The sequence below is a fragment of the Ambystoma mexicanum genome, chromosome 1p, assembly GCF_040938575.1.
Source record: "Ambystoma mexicanum isolate Mex_15411 chromosome 1p, UKY_AmexF1_1, whole genome shotgun sequence".
NCBI lineage: Eukaryota > Metazoa > Chordata > Amphibia > Caudata > Ambystomatidae > Ambystoma > Ambystoma mexicanum.
Genome location: NC_090921.1, coordinates 1,493,245,698 through 1,493,270,376, shown reverse-complemented (window position 1 = coordinate 1,493,270,376; position 24,679 = coordinate 1,493,245,698). Strand labels below are relative to the sequence as shown.

Here is a 24,679-nt window from a genome sequence, read left to right as displayed (position 1 = left end):
TTCCACTCAACCAAATATAGAAGTTGACCCCATTTATACCTGGAGTTGCATATTCTGGATACTTCATATTCCAGCTGATTGTCCACAACCACAGGGTTGGGTCTGCAGGATTTCCGGGAGGATCGGATGTAAGGTTTTAATAAGGAATTGTGAAAAACTGGATGAATCTTCTTCCAGGAGTCTGGTAACTTGAGCCGTAATGAGACTGGGTTTATGATTTCCTTTATGGAAAAAGGTCCATAGTAACGGGGGGCTAGTTTGTTTGGTCGTAAATGTTGAGGCAGTAGTTTCGAGGACAGCCGGACCTGATCAACGATGGCATAAGCAGGCCGTGGTCTTCTTTTGGTATCCGCATAATGTTTAGCGTGAGTCCGGGCCTTTTCTAAATGTTTTTTGGCTTCCTTGTGAACATTGATTAGAGTTTCAATCCAGGAGTCAACTGTTGGTACGTGTGGGATGTGGGAGAATGGAAGGTAGAACTGACGGGTGGAATCCTTGGCTGCAATAAAAAGGGCTGCCCTTGACTGCCGAATGATCAGAGTTGTTGTAAGCGAATTCAGCCACGGGTATAAGGAGTGACCAGTCGTCCTGTACCTTGGTGGCGAAACAACAAAGGTATTGTTCCAGGGTCTGGTTTACACGTTCCGTAGCTCCGTTAGTCTGTGGGTGATAACCCGATGAAAGAGAACGTTGGATTCCTAGAATATGACATAGATGTTTAAAGAATTGAGAGATGTATTGAGGTCCTCGATCTGATATGATCTTGGAAGGGAGTCCATGAAGACGAAATATATGTTCCAGGAAAATGCTAGCGAGTTCTGAGGAAGATGGCAATTTGTACAATGGTGTAAAATGAGCCATGTGGGTGAATAAATCAATGGTGACCATGATTGTCGTATAGCCCCTAGAGGGTGGTAATTCCACGATAAAGTCCGTAGCAATGAACTCCAAGGGCCTAGAAGGTAGTGTAGGTTGAAGTAGGAGACCTGCCGGTTTCTTGTTATCATGTTTGTTTTGATTGCAGACTGCGCAGGCTTGAATGTACCGTTGAATGTCTGTTTTCATTTTGGGCCACCAAAATTGTCTTTGTACGAGACGAAGGGTGTTGGTGACACCACGATGCCCGGAGTGAAGAGTGTCATGACAGAGGTTAATAATCCGTAGTTGCAGTCTCTGTGTGGGAATGACCAGGGCATTGTAGTTGAACAAATATCTGTCTCTAGTTTTTATACTCCACCGATTCTTTCCCATGAATTCTTTCCAGATTTCAGAGGACTAAGTTTGCATTCGAATGTCTTCCAGGAGACTGACTGCTTGAGCTCCAAAAATTGTGTGGGGAAACTGGGTAGGCCCGATCTTCAAGAGTTTTGTAATCAGGACGTCGAGATAGAGCGTCAGCAATTACGTTCTGTGATCCGGGGACATGATGGATGTGGAACTGGTACTGGGCAAAAAAGAAGGCCCAACAGACTTGACAGCTATTCCTATATTCCACAGATTGCAGAACTTGAAGATTTCGGTGGTCCGTACGGACCCGGACAGGATGTTTAGCTCCCAAAAGTAGATGCCGCCATTCAGTGAAGGCTTGACAGATGGCCAACAGTTCCTTTTCCAAGACGCAGTAATGAGTCTTGCTGGAAGTCAGGGTTTGTGAGAGGTAAGCAATAGGGTGCTCTAATTTATCCTCGAATTCTTGCTTTAATACTGCTTCTGTGGCGTAGTCAGAGGCATCCGTCTCCACTAGGAATGGTCGATTAATATTGGGTTGAGCAAGGATAGGGGCTTGAGTAAACTCCGTTTTTAATCGTTGGAATGCCTTGTCCTGGGCTGGGGTCCAGAGGAAGGGGGTGTCTTTTTTTCAGTAATGTAATGATCGGTTGAACTATCTCAGAAAAGGATAGTATGAATTTCTGGTAGAAATTGGCAAGCCCCAGGAAGGATTGAATCTGTCTCACAGAAGTAGGAACAGGCCAAGACAGTATAGCTTTTACCTTTTGAATGGTCCATTCCTATTCCTTCTGGACTAAGGACAAATCCTATATGAACAGAAGTGACATGAAAAAGGCATTTCTCGGGTTTAGCTAGGAGTTTGTGTTCACATAGTCGTTGCAAAACTGCCTTTACATGCTCTTCATGCTTTTGAGGATCCTTGGAGTAAATCAAGATATCATCCAGGTAAACGATGACGAAGAGGAACAACATGTCGAAAAACACCCTATCCATGAAACGTTGGAAGACTGCGGGGCATTTGCAAACCCGAAGGGCATGACCAAGTACTCAAAGTAACCAAAGGGTGTTCTAAAGGCTGTTTTCCATTCGTCTCCTTCCCTGATACGGATCAGATGGTAGGCACCCCTGAGATCCAACTTCGTGAAGATTACAGCTCATCTCATCACTTCCAGGATATCAGAGATTAATGCAAGGGATAGCGGTCCTTGAGGGTGCACTGATTCAATCCACGATAATCAAGACAAGGTCTAAGCTCTTTAGTGTCTTTCTTGGGAACAAAAAACAACAAAGCTCCAGCTGGAGATTTAGATGGTCTTATGGTGCCATTTTCAAGGTTGGTATCCAAAAGGGCCTTTTTGTCCGGTTCGGATAGAATGAACATCCTCCCAAAGGGAATCACTGCTGAAGGTTCTGTATCTATAGCGCAGTCTTCAGGTCTTTGAGGGGGTAGGGCCTGGACTATAGCAGTTGAAAACACATCCGCGTATTCCTGATAGGCCCTAGGAACATGTATGACGTTTGAAACCATGAGTGGGCCTTGCTGGTCTGTTGGCTTGCTTTTGGAAGTTGTCAAGGAGGAATCCGGGAATAGACAGGAGACATGCAAAACTCAGAACCAAGAAACAAGGATCCTGCTGCCCAATTGATGTAAGGATTGTGTTTCTGCAACCAGGGCATAGCCAGTACCATGGGGTAATGGGCTGACTTGATGTCAAATGTGATCAACTCTTGGTGATGGTTTATCGAGAGTTGGATTTCCTTGGTCTGCAAGGATATAGGTGCTGAAGTGAGAGGTCTTCCGTCAATCGCCTTCACAGGTTGCATGATACTTTGTGTTTCTTATGGAATGTGGTGTTTAAAGACCCAATCTTGATCAATGAATATTCCCATAGCCCCACAATCCACCAAGGCCAAAATGGGGTAGGTCTCATTCTTGGATGACGATAGGAAGGCTTGTAGAATCACTAGATTGTTCTGTCCAGGAGAGTTCAAGGATGGAATAGATGTGGAGCAAACATCTCTCTCCCGAAGCCTTGCTCTATCTAGGATCGGGAGCTGGCGTTTCCCGAACGCCGTGGAGGGGCTAGAGGACATTCTCTAACTAGGTGTTTATCCGAGGCACAATACATGCATAAGCCTGTGTGGATAATTCTCATCCTTTCTTGCGGGGATATGGGTCCACGGAAGGCCCCTATTTGCATGGGTTCTGGATCGCAACCAGAGACTCGAGTAGGGTCGGGTTTCAATGAGGTCTCCAGGGAAACCTTCTGGAAAGGCATCTTGGTCTTTTTCCTCTCTGCCTTCCTTTCCTGGATACGAAAGTCTATCTGCATGGCAAGATCCATAAGGGCCTGGAATGAATTTGGACGAGCCACTCGGGCTAATTCGTCTTTTATCTCTTCATTTAGCCCTCCTCGGAAAAGAGTAAAGCTTCCTTGGCCAATTGTTTGAATCGTGTGACGTACATAAGCATGTCCTGGGATCCTTGCCGAAAGTCAAGTAGACGTTCCTGGGCACTATAGACCTGTTCTGGGCGATCAAACATGGTCTTAAGGGCCTGTATGAATCCATCGTAATCATCCAGGAGGGCATCTCCAGAATTGACTAATGGAGTAGCCCAAGTCAGTGCATTCCCAGAGAGGTGCGAGATTATAAAGCCCACCTTCGCCCTGGGAGTTGAAAAATAGTGGGGCTTAAAGGTAAAGTGGACTAAACAAGAGTCAAGGAATCCACGAAGGGTTTTTACAGATCCATCGTATTTGTCTACAATGCCACCCAGTAGCACGCTTTCCTTTGTGGCAGAATCGCAGGACAAAACTAGTTGTTTCAATGCAGCGTTTTCCGCCTTTAAATTCTGCACCTCGGTCGTTAATTCTTGCATGCCACGCATGAGATCCTGAACAGCCTGTTCCATGTTGGTTTCAACTTCGGTTGTTTGGCGTCTCAAACTGTCACGGAATTCCCCCTTCTCACCTGAGATCGCTCCTTGCAGGATTTCTTGGAGGAAGTCTTCTTGCGCACGGATCGGGCTTTGTACAAGCCCGCGCGAGTCTCTTCTGACTCCAGCGTGCGTTCAGCGTTCCAGGATACTCGGATGCTCAGGACGTCCAGGAAGCGAGGAAGTGTACACGAAGGAGGTACACGAAATCCGGGAAACAAGGTAAGAGAAGAGGGAGGAATTAATTGGGAAATTAGAGGGTCCAGGAACCAAGGACAGGAGAATAGTTCAGCGAACTACGGAGCACACGTCTAGTCACTACCAGCGATAGCATTGAGACGCGCGGGGCGTGGTCTATTTGTAGAAAGTGCTACGTCCGACGTGGAAGCTGGTGCAAGGCGTACCACGTTAGACGGCCATGTTGGGAGTATCAAAGAGTGCAAGCCCCGTTGTGACCAGGACCAGGAAGTCCAAAAGGGGCGCGTTCTGTGGATCATGACATAGACGGCTTCAGCGATATTCCCATGAGCAGAATGAGACCCAAAATGTTCTCATCTCAACATTGTTCATTGGAACCCATGATTGTGCTCTGGAATGGGGTTTCAGTGTGGGACACCGTGACCTCTAGAACTGTGCAATGTACAAATTGGTTTGCTGAACCACTTCTGCTATGAACCCATCATCAACAAAAAGGTTGAAAAAATCAATAGGCTGAAACCCATCTGTATTTATTGTGTACCCTGCTATTTCAGTGAAAGGGGGCAGGCTGAGCCGTTGCTGGTGGCACCCCCTGAGACTCTTCAGCAATGTCAGGATCTGGCACATTCCTTGCACGTCCTGCATGTCCCCTCACCCTTACAGGTACCCTGCGTGTGGGAATCTGTCGGAAAAGATGAATGTTCTGTTTCATCCTCTTCGTCATCAGATGATGAGGAGGAACTAGCATCCATGGAAAACTCACTTACCGAATCAACTTCCTTCTCACCTTCCGAAGCACAATCTGTTTCAGATTGCACTTTCAGCTCTGTGACTTGCTCCGAGCCGGACTCCATCACTGCAGCGAAAGCCTCTGCACCAGACATTCTTCGACGAGAAGCCATGACTACCGTTGCAATGGAACCCTTCACTGCCCAAAGAACAGATCAAGAGTGAAATAATAAGTATCTGTGCTTCTCAAATTATGGAACCTAGTAGAGTAAGTGGTGTTGAATGCCACAGACCAAGACCACACAAGTACGCCAAAATGTCCAGACTCTGCTCACAAACTGTAGCAGCCCTCTGCAATGTGATGTACTCTCAGCATGCTACAAAAAACGGAGTACTATTTTGCAAACACTCATGTGAAATGCTTAGGACCAGCTCACTGCTTTCTTACAAGTGGTTAGAAGGATACAACACACCTGCACCTTCAACAAACCATCTAAGCAAGATTTCATCTTCTGCTATACATTAGACAAATACAAGTGTGGGGACGAGGATGGAACACACAATACCAATTCAGAGACGGCCAACGTGCGTTGCACCCTCCCTGCCTCCATGGGGTGCAGGTGGATGGGAAATGCAGGTGAGCAGCAACCATGTAATGTATTAGTGATTGGGTGGTTGGGTGAGGTGAAAAGGCAGAGGCGATCTAGACGCAGACAGTTTAGATAAGGAAAGTACATGTCAGGCCCTTCCAGACAATTGCTGGCAAACTTTCGACAAAACCCCCTGTTCATTCAAATAGGGTCCTGTGTTGGAAGGTAGAAGGTCACAAGGACAGAACAACTGCAAGGGCCAGCAAGTGGAATTAGGCTGCTTAAAGTGGTGATGGTTTGCAAAGAAATAGGCAGCACCGACATAATGGATACATTGACATTCCATGAACACAACGTACTAATCAATTGCTAGGAAATCAGAGTCTCACTGTCAACCTATTTACTCACCATTTTATTACCATGCCACACAATCCAGTAAGTCCATCAGTTGCTGGGCTCCCCCCGCAACATAGCATCTGGGCAAAGTTCAAAATGTCAGCAATGAAAACGTCCATGCCTCTCTTTGAAAGATGCACCCCGTCTCAGTGAAACATCAGTTCACCTTTGATGAAGCCATGGTGAATTGTCCGATTTCTATGATTGCCCTTTGTCAGTTTTAGTAGCTCCCCATTCAGTTTGATGGCTCCTCTGAGCTGCTTAAGGCGCATTAAGGCGCATTCTCTCGACCCCAAACCAGTGGACCGAGAGAGCATCCCTCCTAGCCCCAGATGTGGTAGGCCCTCTGAATTTCCTGCAGACCTTTGGATGAAAGAATGGCCGATAATCCACACAACCCTCATCCTCACTAGGAAATTGAAAAATGAAAAACACCCATGAATATGGTCAGACACACAGTTTATCACAATTAGCACAACTGTTGCTTCAACACATCCTCTTGCAACAATCCCAGACACACACTTCCCCCCAATCTCACATGCACTTCACATGTGAGAGAAAAGTTGGTCATTACATAATTGGCACATACTTTTCTGGGAAAGAGGTGAAGGACACACTGTATCACTTTGTGCCAATGGCACAGTTATGCTGCCACCATTGCAATCAGTGAAGGTTTCTGTTCCAGTGGCCCACTGATTGTACTCCGCGGTGGTAAGGTGACTTGCACGTACTGCACCGTGATACTTTGGCAGGATGACTATTCGGACAGAGGAAATGAACTCCACAGCAGGTGTGCATTGTATTCTCTGTCAATATAGGCACCCTGACAGAATGTGTGCCAATCATCACAAATGGATACAATTTTGGACCGTTTCATTGTGAGAGCCAAAGCTCCATGACCACTGCTGAACTTGGGGGCACTCGACCAATAAGGGAGAGAGGCGCCCAAGGTCAGATACATCAACCCCAACGATCCCAGACCTCTGGCCTGTCAGCGCTACAGCTTTCCCCTCCAGGAAGGAATGGGGACCCTGCTGGGGCAACCTGCAACCACTGCTGAACTTGGGGGGGGGGGACAAAAGACCCATATGGAAGACTGGTGCCCAAGCCCAGGGACCTCACCCCCGACTGCCCTGGACCTCTTGGTGGCCTGCGTTACAGCTTTGCCCCCCTGGGAAAGCATGGGGACTCTGGCGGGGCTTACTGGGACCACTGCTGGACTTGTATGACACAAATGGTGACCATTCCAATAAAAGGAAAGAGCTCCATATCAACTCTACATTGCATGCTCAGAAGAAATGAACATCTGCATTAGTAGCGCAAACATATTTCAGAAAGTAGTACTCATTATGTTTACTAACGTTTTTTTCATACAAAGCAGCAAACATATTCAGGCCACACCCATCATTGCCCACATTACCTCCCCACTAACCGTTCCCACCCATACCACTGACACTCCAGCCACAGTCCCTCCCACCACAGTAACCATGCAACCCCACATTACAATGCATAATAAGAAAAGCACATTTTAGACTACTTACTTAAGTCAGCAAAAGCTTTCGATTATCCACAACTGCAAAGGAAACAAAAAAGAATTACAATCTGTACTCAACCCACTAATAATGCATCCAAACTGTGAGACTGCTATCTGCAAACTTTTTGATTCCTTCAACCAGATACATGGCACATCCCAGTCATCTACCAGCACAGAAGGGTAAACTGCACACTGATAGGAAATGGGAATAAGACCAATGGGCGTATGGAAACCCCACCACAAAGTAAACATTGTGCAGATGGCATAGTGGCAAACTGCCCTCCCAGGGGAAAATCACTGTTGAGCTGGTCTGGAGGGCAATTAATGGTCTGCCCCTGCAAGTGTGTCCCTGGCCACCACAATACCTCCCCCAAGCACCCACTCACCCTCACACCACCAACACGCCAGCCCCAGTTCCCACCCACCCCTAGCAATCTGCCCCTGCGTAATATACAATGTTGAAAAAACACTAAACTAACAAAGGAGAAGCTGTCACGCCGCCCGCATTGGGGTCCACTTACCTGAAGCGGCGTACCCCATCCTGGAGGATGTACCCGCGCTTTCGCTTGGGGGCTCCAGGGTTGTCCTGGTCCTCGGGTGCTTCCGGGTTCCCTGGGCATGCTGGTTTGCGCATGCGCGGGTGGCCGTTTCGCGTTCTCCGCGCATGCGCACTGCACGGGGCACTAGGTTTGGACAGCCTTGCGGTCCACGCCTCTCTCCAGGCTAACCAACGCCTGGGAGACAGCACGGCTTGCGTTCCAAGCCTCCCAGGTGTTGGTAGCCCTATTTAAGGAGCCCGGCCATTCATTCAAACCGCGTCTCAACGCGGTTTGAATTGGATTGTGTTCCTCGCCGGTTCCTTGTGCCTTCCTTACCTGTTACTTGATTCCCGTTCTTTCTTGTTCCTGGTAACCTGCTGGTACTTCCCGTGGTTCTGTTGTCCTGTCCTCTCCTTGTCCTGTGGTTGGGGCTCCCTATTCCTTCCTTCTAGTTGGGTGGTTCCCTTCTGTTCCTTTTAGTTGGCTCTTGTCCCTTGTACCTTGTCTGCCTGCTCACTCTGCCTCCCTCTGCCTTGGTGCCTTCCTTGTGAGCCAACCTCTACCTTCCTCTGCCGGATCTAGCCTACTACGAACTTCCACTGTGACCTGATCCTTAGGACTTCCACCTTCCGGATCCAGTCCTCCCTGGGCCTCAGTATCGTCATCTGGAAAGGCTCCCCCTGTCAGTGCTTGCACTGTCCTGACGCCACGCTAATCAGGGGAGAGCGCACCCGTGGCGTTGGGAGCTGGTTCACCTCCAACCCGGTTCCACTCGGGCGGGAGCTGGGCTGGCTTCCCACGTCATCAACTACATCTCCGCAGGACTCCTGACAGCCTGGCATCATCTTCAAGGTCTTCAACCGGACGAACAGGTATGCAACGTCCTCGTGACGCAGTCTATAACAGATTGAGACGCCTGCCTTCGGATACTTCGGACTCTGAGATGGAAGAGGACCCAGGTCTTCGTAATTAAGTACAAGCTCTTCGTGCTGAGATGACTGCACTGCGTCAGGAGAATGTGACATTACGTCAAATGGTGACACAAAACATTGGGGCAATTCCACAGTCTGAAAACACCATGGCTCACACCGCACCCATCAAATTCGATGGAGATCCCAGACGTGTGGGTGAATTCTGCAACCATTGTCGGATACATTTCCTCTACCGATCGACTCATTTCAATAATGATAAAGCCAAGATCGGCTACATATTGGGCAACTTATCTGGGAATGCTCTTGCTTGGGCTACACCCCTGGTTGTTACTAATAGCCCCATTCTTAGCGATTTTTTGGCCTTTGAGAAAGCGTTCTTGGAAGTTTTCCAGTCTCCTAATCTGGCCTCCACAGCACAGAATCAAGTGATGGATATTCAACAGGCAAATACCGATATAATAACTTATATCGGCCGTTTCCATCAACTGGCGACTGATTCCCTATGGCCAGAGATAACACAGAAGACCTTGTTTCGCCGGGGATTAAGAGAGGAATACAAGGATGAGTTGTTGCACATTCCTGAACCCGAAGATCTTCAGAAACTTGTAGAACAAGTTTTGAGGATAGACCAGAGATTGGCGGAGAGAAAGGGTGAGCGACGTCGGTTTGAGAAGGTGTACCCCAGGCCCTCAACCCTACCTACTGGAATGTCGGTACCTTCGGATTCCTCTACTGAGCCAATGCAATTGGGTGCAGTAAGAGGTCCCTTATCAGAAGAAGAGAAGAAGCGCAGGAGAAGTCTGCGATTGTGTCTATACTGTGGAGCTGCAGGTCACTATCTGGGTACCTGTCCTTTGCGTCCTATCAAGAAAGGGGGAAACTAGGAGACCTGTCGTCTACTGGAAAGGATACGACAGGTCCTTCTTTGCTACAAGACCTTTCTTGTGCCAGTAGGCGTTTCCACCTATGCAGCCAGCCGTCTTGATGATTTTGAAAATCAGTCTAAAGTGGCAGGATAAGACAGTTGATGTCCATGGTTTGTTGGATTATGGGGCTTCCAGTAACTATATTGATGAGGAATTCACCATCAACAGCGGCATACCATTGCTTACCAGAAGAAGGGCGATACCAGTGGAGGTCATTGATGGTACGCCTTTATCTTCCGGACCCATACGGTTGCATACAGTTGGCATGCTATTGCGAATCGAGGGTCATGAGGAGAGAATTGCTCTCGATGTCATCAAGTCGCCTTCATATCAAGTGGTGTAGAGATTACCTTGGCTTCTGCGACACAGTCCCTCGATCAATTGGGAGTCCCGAATTCTAGTGTTTACCTCTGCTCTTTGCCTTCAAGAATGTTGTGGTTCCGGCCCGTCACTGAAGTCACCAACCTCAACACCTCTTACTTCTGGTAAGAACCCATCTGGTTTGTGTTCCTTGTCCCAGATTCCACATGCATATGCTGACCTGAGGACCGTGTTTTCTGAGCCTGGAGACATACCCCTTCCACCTCACAGATCTTTTGATTGTTCCATTGACCTGATCCCGGGTGCGGTGATCCCTCATGGGAAGGTTTATTCCTTGACTCAGACCGCAAGACTGGTACTTCGGAACTACTTGGACGATTGTGTCGAGAAAGGATACATCGTACCCTCCAAATCCCCCGCGGGATTCCCACTGTTTTTTGTGAAGAAAAAGGAGGGTACCCTACGGCCATGTATCGATTATCGTCAACTGAATGACATCACCCTTAAAGACAGGTACCCGTTACCTTTGATTCGGAACATCATGGAGTCGTTACGGTCAGCCAGAGTATTCACCAAACTAGACCTTTGCGGAGCTTACCATCTAGTCAGAATCAATGAGGGCGACGAGTGGAAGACTCCATTTGGGCATTACGAATACAGGGTAATGCCCTTCGGGTTGTGTAATGCCCCGGCCGTCTTCCAGCGGTTTATGGATCACATCTTCAGCAACTTGATTGGCATCTCGGTCTGGGTTTATCTGGATGATATCCTGGTCTTCTCGGACAGTCTGGAGGAACATGTTTTCCATGTACGTGAGGTTCTTCTACGTCTATCACAGAATCAGTTGTTCGCCAAAGCTGAAAAATGTTCATTTCATCGGAACAAGATGGAGTTTCTGGGGTATGTTATCAGCGAGGCTGGAATCCACATGGATTCTGATAAGGTACAAGCAATCCGAGATTGGAAACAACCTCACGACTTGAAGTCCCTTCAAAGATTCTTGGGATTCGCCAATTTTTATCGGCGCTTCATTCCTCAATTTTCTTGTGTCACGGCCCCGTTGACATGTTTGACCAGTGTCAAGATTCCGTTCCTTTGGGATTCAGAGGCGTCAGCAGCCTTTAACTGTTTGAAGACGGCATTCAGTACATCTCCTGTTTTACGTCATCCCAACGATGAGGTGCCCTACATCGTTGAGGCTGATGCTTCCAACTTCGCTGTTGGCGCTGTTCTCTTACAGAAGCATCCTATATCTGACGAAGAACACCCAGTGGCCTATTTCTCACGAAAGCTCGCTCCTAGTGAACAGAACTACGCAGTCATAGAGAAGGAGCTCCTGGCCATCAAGACTGTGTTTGAGGAGTGGAGGCACCATTTGCTTGGTGGTCGTTTTCCTGTAGAAGTCCGTACTGACCATCGCAACTTGCAGTTCTTACGATCCTTGCAGTGTCGCACCGCTCGACAAGCCAGGTGGGCCTTTTTCTTTTCTCACTACGACTTCAACATTTCTTACATCCCCAGCTCTCAGAACCTGAAGGCTGATGCCTTATCTCGCTCTCTGGAGAAGGAAGAGAAGGATTGCAGTTTGAACGCTCCATTGATTTCTCCTAAGCATTTTCTTTTCACGATTTCTCCTCATCTGCAGAGAATAGTACAAGAAACACTGGTTGACCCAGATCGAGCCGACATTCTGAAGCGACCACAAATCACTGAACGCAATGGTCTTCTGTTCTTTTTGAAACGACTGTACATACCGACGTGTTCACTACGGTTAGACATCCTTCAGGGGTTTCAGATTCACAAGTCGGTGGTCATTGTGGCATCAAGGCTACTCAGGAGCTGGTTTCTAGACAATTCTGGTGGCCAGGTTGGGCCAAGGAGGTCAAGAGTTATGTGGAGGGTTGTCCAATCTGCGCTCAGACCAAGACGCCTAGGAGAAAACCTTTGGGACTACTTCAGCCTACCGAAACACCGCCCTACCCATGGCACACCATCGCCACTGACTTTATTGTCGAGCTCCCGCCTTCTGAGGGCTACACTTGCATTATGGTGGTAGTGGATTGTTTCACGAAGTATGCACACTTTATACCTTTTTTAAAGATACCTACCTCCTCTCAGATGGCTCTGGCATTTCTACACAACATCTACCGACTACATGGATTACCGGAGAAGATCATCTCAGATCGTGGCTCGCAGTTTCTCTCCTCATTTTGGCATCAATTGTGCAATCATCTTGGTATCTGCAGAGCTTTGAGTTCTGGTTATCACCCACACACAAATGGACAGACGGAGAGCACTAACCAAACTCTTGAGCAGTACCTATGCTGTTATGCCAATGCAACTCAATCCAACTGGGTGAAGAATCTCGATTTGGCTGAGGTGTCCTATAACAACGCAACGCATACTGCTACTGGTGTCAGCCCTTTCTTTTGCTCTACCGGGCTACATCCCAAGTTGGTTCCTTTTAGTCCAGTACTGCCCAGCGCTGTTCCATTTGCGGATCAATTGGTCTTCGACATCCAGAGGCAACACGACCTGGCCCGGGGTATCCTGGTTGAGGCACAGGAGCGCATGAAAAAGCAGGCAGATAAGGGTCGGTCCACGGAGCCGGATTTCCGGGTGGGCGATTTGGTTTGGTTGTCCTCCAAGAACCTGCCGGTGCAAAATCTGCCCACCAAATTGGCACCCCGATTCTATGGGCCTTTCAGGATTTCTAAACGTTTGTCCTCAGTTGCTTTTCGACTGGTGCTACCCCAATCCTGGCGAGTGCATCCTGTGTTTCATGTCTCCCTTTTGAAACCCTTTGTGAAGGATGTCTTTGGGCGTTCCGGTCCTCGGCCATCCTCCATTCAAGTACGGGGGGGTCCCTGAATTTGAAGTGCAGGAAATATGTGACTCACGGATCTGTCGGGGGGTGCTCCAATTCCTTGTCGATTGGAAGGGTACCCTGCTTGTGATCGCACTTGGGAGCCGCGCAGTCATGTGCATGCACCCCGTCTTGTCTGTGACTTTTTCCTTCGTTGTCCCTGGAAACCTGGGGCCCCGGGTCTTTCTGGGAGGGGGCATAGTGTCACGCCGCCCGCATTGGGGTCCACTTACCTGAAGCGGCGCGCCCCATCCTGGAGGATGTACCCGCGTTTTCGCTTGGGGGCTCCAGGGTTGTCCTGGTCCTCGAGCGCTTCCGGGTTCCCTGGGCATGCTGGTCTGCGCATGCACGGGCGACTGTTTCGCGTTCTCCGCGCATGCGCACTGCACGGGGCACTCGGTTTGGACAGCCTTGCGGTCCACGCCTCTCTCCAGGCTAACCAACGCCTGGAAGACAGCACGGCTTGCGTTCCAAGCCTCCCAGGTGTTGGTAGCCCTATTTAAGGAGCCCGGCCATTCATTCAAACCGCGTCTCAACGCGGTTTGAATTGGATCGCATTCCTTGCCGGTTCCTTGTGCCTTCCTTACCTGTTACCTGATTCCCGTTATTTCTTGTTCCTGGTACCCTGCAGGTACTTCCCGTGGTTCTGTTGTCCTGTCCTCTCCTTGTCCTGTGGTTGGGGCTCCCTATTCCTTCCTTCTAGTTGGGTGGTTCCCTTTTGTTCCTTTTAGTTGGCTCTTGTCCCTTGTCTGCCTGCTCGCTCTGCCTCCCTCTGCCTTGGTGCCTTCCTTGTGAGCCAACCTCTACCTTCCTCTGCCGGATCCAGTCTCCTACGAACTTCCACTGTGACCTGATCCTTGGGACTTCCACCTTCCGGATCCAGTCCTCCCTGGGCCTCAGTATCGTCATCTGGAAAGGCTCCCCCTGTCAGTGCTTGCACTGTCCTGACGCCACGCTAATCAGGGGAGAGCGCACCCATGGCGTTGGGAGCTGGTTCACCTCCAACCCGGTTCCACTCGGGCGGGAGCTGGGCTGGCTTCCCGCGTCATCAACTACATCTCCGCAGGACTCCTGACAGCCTGGCATCATCTTCAAGGTCTTCAACCGGACGAACAGGTACGCAACGTCCTCGTGACGCAGTCTATATAACAGAAGCTTGAACTGTATAAGACCTTTAAACGGGAAGAAAACAAGCACATATATTGTTTGTGTAAGCACAGCAAAAACCAACCCACACTGCCATGCTCCCATCTTCACCTTCCACTACTAGTGGGACCCCCCAAATCCCCAAATCCACGCATGTTTTCATTATTTTTGTTTTTGTTTGGGCCCTTCCCTAGGGGCAGATGGGCACCCATGTGCCCCAGGGGGGCTCAAATTGCGGCACCATCCTTTGGGGGGGCCTGTCCACACCCTTTGGGGGGCCTGTCCACACTTTTCTAGTGGCCCTCCCCTCCACCCCAAATGGATGGGGGGAGCATCTCATGTAGTCCATCCTAGGGGCAGAAATCTGCCCCCCAGGGAGGGCTACATGAGGTGCCCCCATCCACTGGGGTGGGTGGGGGGAGGGCCACCCCCTTTTCATTGGAAATTCTCCTAGTGGTCTAATGTGCACCCATCTGCCCCAGGGGGGCCCACACCTGCAGCCCCATGTATTAGGGGCCAGGGGGAGAGGACTGCTTACCTAGTAAGCAGCCCCCTCAACCCCCCACGTCACAAACGCATCTATGGTGGTCCAGTGTCATTGCTGGCCGCGGATCGAACGCTCTGTGCCTGATCTGCGACCAGTAATGCTGCAAAAAGTCTCCCCTTTCCAACAACACCTCCCTCGATCTCAATGGCTTAATAATGCCAGAGATCGAGGGAGAGGGAGAAGGGCACTCACCTTCTCACTTTCAGTGCGGCAGCCGAAAATGGCCGCCGCAGTGAAATTGCTTTCAGTTTCATGTCGGCGTGTTACGCACGTGAAACTGAAAGAAATCCAACCCCCGGGCCGTGAGGAGGACCCACATAGCACAGGGGTTGGATTTCAGTTTTGTGCAATCCATGCTTTGCAGGGATAGCACAAAACGAAGTGCCAAAAAGGACAAGCTATCTCGTCCTTGGCACTGCAAACGTAAGGTCAAGGAAGGGATAGCACGTCCTTGGCACTTAAGACGTTAAAGTGTATTTGTACTGTTTGCTCCCTTTCCTTTCAGGTTGTGGACACATTCTGTGCTTTTAACCCTTCAGGCCACTTGGTCTTGGATATATGTATTTTGGTAGGATTATATTGGTTTCTGTGTGCTCATTGATGACTTTCAGTCACCCTCACCCCTCCTGAGACCTAGTCTTCACCGCCATCAATGCTACCTTGATTGGTCTGGCTTGTCCAGAAGGTTACCATGTATAAAGAAACTAGTCTGGCCTTCTGAACCTCTGCCCACCTGGTCAAAGTTCAGAAATCCATCTTAACAAATTGATGTACAGCGGTGGGATAGGACTGAAGGTATCCAGTGTTGCATACTAGTGAAAGCATTTCATATTACCCCTACCCAGGACACATAGTGACCTTGGTAGTAAGTAACTGTAAAGGCCATAGACCCATCTATTATAATGGAAAAACATACCAACATAACCTTGAATGCTTCAAAATCTAAAACATTGAGAATAATGTGTGCTGAGAGAGGCTTGCTTGCTCAGGGCACAAAAGTTAAAATGATCCAAAGGATCGTGGATTGGTAAGAGTCCCAACTCAAAGCCATAGCATCAGATGAGAGTGAAGAAGGAGGTGGGGCTGCCCTCACTGACAGAACTGATAGTTCTGTCGCTGCCCTCATCCATGGTGCCCATTCCCCATGATGACAGGGATGATGTAATGTCCCAAGTTTCCTCTGCAGGCTCTGATGCTGATAGCCAGGTGAGAATTCAAGAAGCAAGAGCCGCTGTTTAAGCAGAAGGAGCTTGAATTTCACATGGCTATGCTGAAGATAGAGCTGGAAGAAAAACAGAAGGACAGGGATCACCAGTTGGAACTGGCGAAGCTTCAAGTTTCAAATGCATCCAAGGGATCTGAACATGGGTCTGGGTCCTCCTCTCATCCAAGATTTCCCAAAGATCTGCACAGTGTGTATGACGAGAAGAATGACATTATGGACTGGTTGAATGCATTTGAGTATGCATGTGAGGTTCAAGAGGTTGTTAATGCTGATAAGATTGCATGGTTGCTCAGCAGACTACCCCATTCTGGCTGCAGTGGTATCATGGAAATGTCAGAAGCTGAAAGAGTAGATTTTGCAATGTTGAAGGAAACTCTCTTCTTAAGGTTTGTGAAGACTACTGCCCAATACTTGAAGAGGTTTAGAGAGTACAAAAAGAAAGAAGGTAGGACTTGGGTGTTTTATGTAACCGAGTCCTTCAAGAACTTCACTGGTTGGGTTGAAGGCTAAACGGTCTCCACCTTTGAGGGTATGATATGTCTTGTCATGCTTGAACATATTTTTGCATCCTGCTCCCCAGAGATTAAGCAGCATTTGGCAGATTCAAAGGAGTTAGATCCTAAGAAGCTGCCCACAGCAGCAGAATTGTTAGTGTCACATAGAGTTTCCCATATAGACAATACTCATCCTGGCAAACAGGAGGAGGGGAAAAAGTCCAAAGATAAAGAGGGTGGGGGGTTTGATAAAACTTCCTCCCAAAAGAGCCAGAAAAAGAAATGCAATTTTAAGTCACAGGAAAATGCACAGGGTAGTGGAAGTTATCCTTCCACACAGAACTCTGGTTACAGTAAGCCTCCCTATGTCCCAAGACCCAGTGGATCTTGTGTGGCTTGTGGAGCAAGTGACCATGTGATGGAGGACCTTGGATGTAAGGTCAAAACGTTGGGGGTCCACTCTGCGAATCTGGCCTTTTCCTATGAGGAAGAAGAGATTACAGGGGCATCCTTCTCCTCAGACTCCTTCCCCAGTGGGATAGAATCTGAGGTCATTTTAGTTTCCCTCGGTTTCTGGGAGCCTAAAGTCTCAGAGGCTTATGCTAGAATTCCTGATAACACTAATCACTATTTCAAAGACCGTGTGCTGATCAATGGAGTTGACACTCCTGCCCTTAGGGATAGTGGGGCCAGCAGAACAGTAGTGGATTCTACATTGGTAGACCCAGAGAAAGTTGCCAGAGCTCCTTTGTTGCCCACTTAATTAGCTGATGGTCCCCCTCTCAAGTTCACAGTTATGCCTGTAAATCTTGCTGTAAATGGTACTGTAGTCAGGATGCCAGTGAGCATTCAGAGGCAAGTCACAGGAAAGGTCCTGCTGGGGAATGATCTCTGAGCTTTATTACTTTTGCGTGACACAGCAGAGAGACCATGCCCAAGGTCACAAACAAGGGCTGCACTGGCCAAGTCCAATGCCAAGCCTAAGCCAAAGGGGAAACCCAAGGCTAAAAGAGTCAAAGACAGAAGAGGGAAAGCGATTATTCCCCTAACATACTTACCACTGAGGTGGAGGTAGTTGGTCAAACACCTGAACCTGACGAGGAGGAGGTGTTGCCTGACATCCTCAGTCCCCATGACCATCCTGAACTACAGAGTTTGCTAGTGGAAGGTGGTCCTGACAGGGTTGAATTCAGTAAGGGCCAACGTGAGTGCCAATCTAGTGGAAGGCCTAAGGAGACAAGCCTGCCTGCAGATTGAGGGTGAACCTCCTGGGAAGCACAGGATTTATTGGGAAGGTGGGCTCCTCTACAGTGAGTCTACATAATGTACAGAAGGAGACCATAGGAGGTTGGTGGTTCCCCTTGCTGTAAGACCCTGCCTCTTGCAGTTGGCACATGAAGTCCTCCTTGCTGGTCACCTTGGCATCAAGAGAACCAAGCAAAGGTTATCCATGCACTTCTACTGGCCCAAGATGGGGGTGCAAGTAGAAGGTCATTGCAGGAGTTGTGCCATATGCAAGTTATCTGGGAAAGTGGCACAACAATCCAAGCTCCATTGGTACCACTCCCAGTTGTGAGGGTACCATTTGAGAGGGTAGGGATCAACATTGTTGGTCCCCTTGACCCCCAAACATCCTCAGGCAATAGGTTTATCCTGGTGCTGGTCGACCATGCCACCATGTATGCTGAGGCCACCCCATTGAAGACTGTGACTCCCAAGTCAGTTGCAAAAGCTTTACTTGGTATATTGACTAGGGTTGGTTTCCCTGACGAAGTTGTGTCTGATAGGGGCAGCAACTTTATGTCCAAGTAAATGCAGGTCATGTGGAAGGAATGGGGTATAACCTATACGCTTTTATCCGCATACCACCCACAAACCAATGGTCTAGTTGAGTGGTTTAACAGGATCCTTAATAGCATGATTGATGCTCTGGGAGGGCCCCAAAGAACAACATGGTATCTTCTTACCATGCTTACTGTTTGCCTACAGAGAGATACCTCAGGAGGGTGTTGGCTTCTGCCCCTTCGAGCTTCTTTTTGGTCACCCTGTCAGGGGACCCTTAGCAATAGTCAAGGAGTGGTGGGAGATTCCCATTCCCTTCATCACTACCAACGTAGTAGACTAAGTGCTAGGACTCAGAAAAAGGTACTTCTGATGGGGATGGGTCTGGCTAGTGAGACGTTGAAGGCTGGGCAAGCCCTGGTGAAACATTGGTATGATCAGAAAGATGCCCTCATCAACTTCACACCAGGTCAGCGAGTCCTGATCATGAATCCTATAAGGCCTAGAGCTTTGCAGGACAAATGGTGAGGCCCTTACACAGTGGTGGAGTCACTGGCCATGGTCAACTATTTAATGGACCTTTGAAAGGCTGGACAGGCTCCAAAAGTGTTCTATGTAAATAGGCTGAAGGCTTTCATCCCAAGACTTGAAATCGCTGCACTGCTGCTGGCTTCAGATGTTGAGAAGGAGGAGTCAGAACCTCTTCCTGACCTGTTCCAGGCAAGCCCTTCAGATAGCTCCATTGAGGGTGTCAAAGTGGCCCCTCACCTGACTTCTGATCAACAAGAAGAGGTGAGAAGTTTGCTGAGGCAGTACTCCCCCTTGTTTTCACATGCTCCTGGTTTGACACCTTGGTGCAAACGTGATATTGACACAGGAGCTAGTGTACCTACCAAACATAGGGGATACAGAATGTCAGACATAGCAAGGTCTTACATTAAGACAGAGGTCAACAAAATGTTGGATCTTGGGGTGAGTGAACCCTCCAGTAGTCTTTGGTGCAGCCCTGTGGTTTTGGTTCCAAAGGCAGGTTCCTCTGAGCTGAGGTTCAGTGTTGATTACAGGGCTCGGAATGCTGTCACCAAGACAGATGCATACCCCTGGCCTAGAACAGATGAGCTGGTGGATACTTTGGTGGCCTCCAAATACCTCAGCACATTTGACCCACTGCAGGCGTTTGGCAAATAGCTCTTGCAGAACATGCAAAGGAGAAGACTTCTTTCTCAACACCGGGGGGTCTTTACCAGTTCAGGGTAATGCCTTTTGGGATGAAGAATGCACCTGCCAGTTTTCAGAGGCTTGTGAATCATGTCCTTAATGGGTTGGATACATTTTGTCTTGTATATCTGTATGATATAGCGGTTTTCAGTGCCACCTGGGAGGATCATGTGAAAAACCTTAACATTGTGTTGCAGGCCCTTCCCAAAGCCCACTTGACCATAAAGGCCAGTAAGTGCCAGATTGGACAAGCTTCAGTGGTATACCTTGTGCATGAAGTAGGTGGAGGGAGGATACAGCTTCTACCCAGTAAAGTACAAGACTGGCCTACCCCCACTACACACACCCAAGTGAGAGCCTTTTTAGGACTCAGAGGGAACTACAGGAATTTCATGGCAGACTATGGCACCATAGCTGCCCCTCTGACTGCTCTCACAAATCCAAAGAAACCCAAGAAGGTAACTTGCTCTGAAGAGTGTGGGAAGGCCAGCAATGGATTAAGACTCCTTGTGCCAGGCCCATGTTCTCAGGGCCCCTGATTACCAAAGACCCTTTATTGTGCAGACAGATGCCTCTGACAGTGGGATAGGAGCTGTACTATCACAAGGAGGTGAGAAGGGTAAGGAACAGACCCTATTGGATTAATTTGTCGCCAGTTTAAGGTCAGAAAGCTCATATGGTCCACAGTAGAGAAGTAATGTTTCTCTGCTTTGTGGGCCCTAAGGAAGCTGATGCCCTACCTCTATGGGACCCACTTCACTGTGCAAACTGACCAAAAGCCTTTAAAGTGCCTAATGAACACGAAGGGAGAGAATCCAAAGTTGCTCAGGTGGTCCATAAGCCTGCAAGGGTTTGACTTCACTATTGAGCATTGACAAGGTTAATGTTAATGTTAAAGGATATTTGTACCGCGCACTAAGGATATTTGTACCGCGCACTATCACCACTGGAGTGGTCCCCTGGCGCTCTGGCGGCTCTGAAAGGAAGGGGAAGGTGGGGGTGAGTTAGTGAGAATAAGCAGGAGAAGTGCAAGAGAGCAGTGATGTGCTGTTGGCGGCTTCTGCCCGGTGGGTCCGTTGGCTGTGCTTGGGGTGTTTTACGATTGGTAGACCTTGTGTGCTGATGTGCCGGTCTGTGTGGTTTGTTTGTTGTTGCAGTGTAGTGAAGTTTGTGCAAATTGTTGTGTTGTAGGTTTGTGGTTGTGTTTGGTTAGAGTTTGAGAGGTGTATGCAGAGGGGTGAAATTGTTAGTGGATTGGTTAATTGGCATTGCTGTCTGGAGATACGCTGCTAAAATATTTGCATTCTCCCCACGAGGGCTGCAGCAGCGTCTCTGTCTCTGTCCTGATCTGGGCCATCCGATACTCGGTCCATTTTGCACATGGCATCCACACATATTCATAACTTTACCCAAGTTTGGCCTCGGCCACCTACGTGACACCTGTCTGTATGCGGGGCAGGAAGGCATTTGTGTGTCCCTTCAAATCTTGCTCAGAGAACATTCCCAATCCAGTCGGTGCGCGGCGACGACTAGCTAAGGCTACTTCATCCATATGTGGTGTGTGGTTGGCATTCATCATCTTATTCAGTTGTTTATGCATGTTGTCGCTCCTGGCCCCTTCGAAACATGGCACATGCCAACGCTTGCAATTACGTCCAGGGCGGCACCTGTCTTTATTCATAACTCCATGCACTCAGTGCCCATGCCAATGCCCATGACTTAGTTTAAGTATGGCCAGTGCCCACATTAACACAATTTATATGTCCAACATAGCAATGCTGATGGGTTGTCCAGAATGTTTAACTGACCTGAACATGAGACTCACTCAGGGGTGGATTAATTCCCCGTGTCCTTGGTCTGGGAGGGGGGAGTGTTAGGAAAGATTCCCATTTATGTGAAGTTATCCCTCCAGTTGTGTACCCCCCAACGTTTTGCTACTATGCCAGTGACGCACAGCCTTCAGCTGCACTCCGCTAAGCTTTCGCTCCCTTTATTATGGGGAAACTGACATGCCCTTTAAGAAATTCCATACTCTGAGACTTTGTTTCCCTTAGTCCTTTCCAATGTTGCACCTTTTCAGCAACATGTTACAAGTGCACAATGTACCTTACAGTACAGTGTGCTTGGGCCTTCCTTTCATTTTCAAAGGCCCTAAACTCCCTCAAAGGATTTTTCAGAAGAAGTGCAGATGTGCCTTGGACAGGGCTGGTGGCAGCTTATGTTTTCACATGTTTTTAACCCTTTATTGCCTTGTTAACCATGTTAACTGCGGTTGGCATATGAAAGTGGCCTGACTCCAAAATGGCCATGCCACAAGGTTATGTGTCCTGTCCTTTGGCCATTTTGCCCCTTTGAGTTCCCCAGGTCGAGCCTTATTTGGGCATGCATTCTCCCGCAAAACACCAAGCTTTCGCGGGCTTCTGCATGCCTTGTGTGTGTGCTTCCAGGATGTGGGCTGGACGGTCTAGTTCCAATACACATCCTGGGTGCCAGAGAGTTTAGTGTGCTGTCAATGGCTGGGATGACCGTGGTCTGATTGGTCCATGTCTGGTGTGCTTGTATGTGAGCAGATGTCCCATTGGGTCTTCTTTGTTTTGGCGTGAAGGAGATTCTGGATAAGAGAAAGCCCCAAACACCAACACCAGGTTGATATCTTGAGTTCTCATTGAACCTAGGATAGGATCCAAGTATCCTGAAACTAAGAACGCGAGTCGAAGAACCGCTGGTGACCCGTTGGAAGGTTTCGCACCCTGAGCCCGCTGTCGTCCAGCTGGTCCCCTCTGCATCTGATCGAACTAAAAGGTCTGTGAAGCCGCTTCGACCCATTAGAACAGTGGGACCAACTATTCTCGGCACCTTCATCAGACCGTGCAAGTAAACCTTCTCGGAAGGGTTCCTGGGCCAACCAGTGGGCTGACCAGCTTGCGCAGGACCTTTGCTCTGACACCGTCGCCGTTTCGAGGAGAGCCTTGAAACCTGGTACATCGCAAGCTCTGTGTTCACGTCACTCTCACGCCAAATTTCGTACACATGCCATTCCCAGGTCTGGAGTAAAGAGAGCTCCCGAACCAGAGTACACATGGTTACTGTGTTACCCAGCCGTGGTGACGAACTTCGCAGGTGCCTTGTTGCTGTGCCCCTCTGTGCCTGAAGGCTGCTAGCCTGATCCATCCACCAGGAGCGGAGAAATCGCCACTGTCCCGCTTGGGAATCAACGCTGTAACTTTGCCGCTGAAAGCTGCAGAGTCGCACAACTGCCGCATTTGAACCTGCAAGCGAAGTGGACTCGACTGCCAACGTTTGGTCCAGAGTGTGCCGGGATCGGCGAGTGCTTGCAACCCTTGCCGGTGGCCCCTAGCGCATCCACCCACTTTTACGCACACGTGTCCCCTGAGGGCCACTCACCTTTCCACAGGTAGCCTGTGCGGTATACCGTCCCATTCCAACTCCTGGAATCTGTTCTGCCCTTTTGGGGAGACCCTCCACAAATAGTGGGTACTTATTCTGCATCACCTCACCCACCTTCCTTAGCTGCTACTGACCCTACAAGAGACCCTGTTTTCACTCTTCTGCACTATCGCGTGCACCAGCATTTGAAAGTACATTTGAGCACTAGGCTTCAATCTTCGTAGGGACTGGACTACCTCTCAGTTAGGATTTGGACGTTGCAGAAATGCCTAAAGTGTATTTGCACTATTTTCTCCCTTTCCTTTCAGGTTGTGGACCCATTCTGTGCTTTTAACCCTTCAGGCCACTGTGATGAAGTATTACTCTATGGGTCTTAAAGTACTTATAAGTATATGGAAATGAAGGCCTCAGTAGCATAACATGTTTGTACTTATAAATATGGGAATGAATGCCTCAGTTACATGACACGTTTATATTTTCATAAACAGAACGAGCTCATGAGGTGCTCTTTTCTAATATGTGTCACTTGATGTTGGTTGCTAGGGAACCTCGGAGGAGCAGGACGAAACGGAGAGTGATGGTTACGTCTGGGTGTACTGAAATGTAGAAAGCGAAAAGCATAATAATCCTGTTGCTAAACCAACTGCGTTGTTGCGCTAAGGGAAGCCTTTGTTTGTGTTTATGAGGCGACCGTTCATCGTCATGTAAAGTTTGTGCCATTAAAGATATCAAGTGTTGGAGTAATACAAGCTCCGGTGTCGGAGCTGTTACAGGCCGGGGGAGGAGAGGTGTGTCCTCCTCTGCCGAATCAGGAAGAAGACTACGGTCCTGAACAGCTGTTTTCCCTGCCTGCTGTGTCGGTCTATCCTACGAGACCAGCAGGAGGAGACCAAGGAGGCGGAGTCAGCGGAACGCAGAATACCAAGCTACACAGCTGATCAGAGGTTCAGAGGGAAGAGACTACAACGCACATAAATCCTGATTGTATACAGTAGCGACGCGTGTTGCTGCGAAGGTACGTGTAACCCGCAAGGGTAAAAGTAAACGAAGGAAAGAATATAGACTAGTGCACATAGCACCTAGAAGGCCACATGCTGGGTGAAGTGAAACTGAAAGGCTGCGTATAAAAGGAGGGTGCATTACGTATTCCGAATGAGGAATGACACTGAACAGTCACCAATAACCAACGTTTCACAGCAAACAATTACTCAAGAAAATAAATAAAAGAGAAAAGGGTACTTTAGAAGTCTCTCTTTCATAGTGAACAGAGAAAGATTAAAGAGAAGATTAAGAGAGACGGACAGTGCTAAAATAAGAAAGAAAGAGAAGTGACTGAATAAAAGAAGCTACAGAGAGTCAGAGACAAAAAAGTAAAAGAGAAAGAGGGAAAGTCACTGAGATTGTTCAAGGACACTTACCTATTCATCTTCTCTCTGAAAGGAAGCCCTTAGCTGGGAAGTTGTGAAGAACATAGAGCAAAGACGTATCCTTTTACCTAAAAGAAAGCAAGAAAGTTCCTGTTAATAAAAGTTTTGGGTAACAAACGTAAACCCAAGAAAACTACTTCCTGACTCAGTGTTTTTCTTCTTTATTATACAAGAGACCACATCACATTTGGTGGCAGCGGTGGGATAGAGTGAGTACGCCATGGAAGAACTTA

The 24,679-nt window shown here is 48.6% G+C and overlaps 1 protein-coding gene and 1 long non-coding RNA gene across 4 annotated transcripts in view; one reads left to right on the top strand and one right to left on the bottom strand.

Annotated features, from left to right (window-relative positions):
- PPOX (protoporphyrinogen oxidase) overlaps positions 1-24,679 on the top strand; it is an 867,939-nt gene that overhangs the window by 110,465 nt on the left and 732,795 nt on the right. The gene's annotated exons all lie outside the window — the stretch shown is intronic.
- Positions 7,623-24,679, bottom strand: part of LOC138456472 (uncharacterized) — a 44,007-nt gene continuing 26,950 nt past the window's right edge. Inside the window, exons 3-4 of the long non-coding RNA XR_011262102.1 lie at positions 24,438-24,514; positions 7,623-7,654 (exon numbers count right to left, since the gene is read on the bottom strand). This is a non-coding gene — a long non-coding RNA (uncharacterized lncRNA). The remainder of the gene's footprint in view (positions 7,655-24,437; positions 24,515-24,679) is intronic.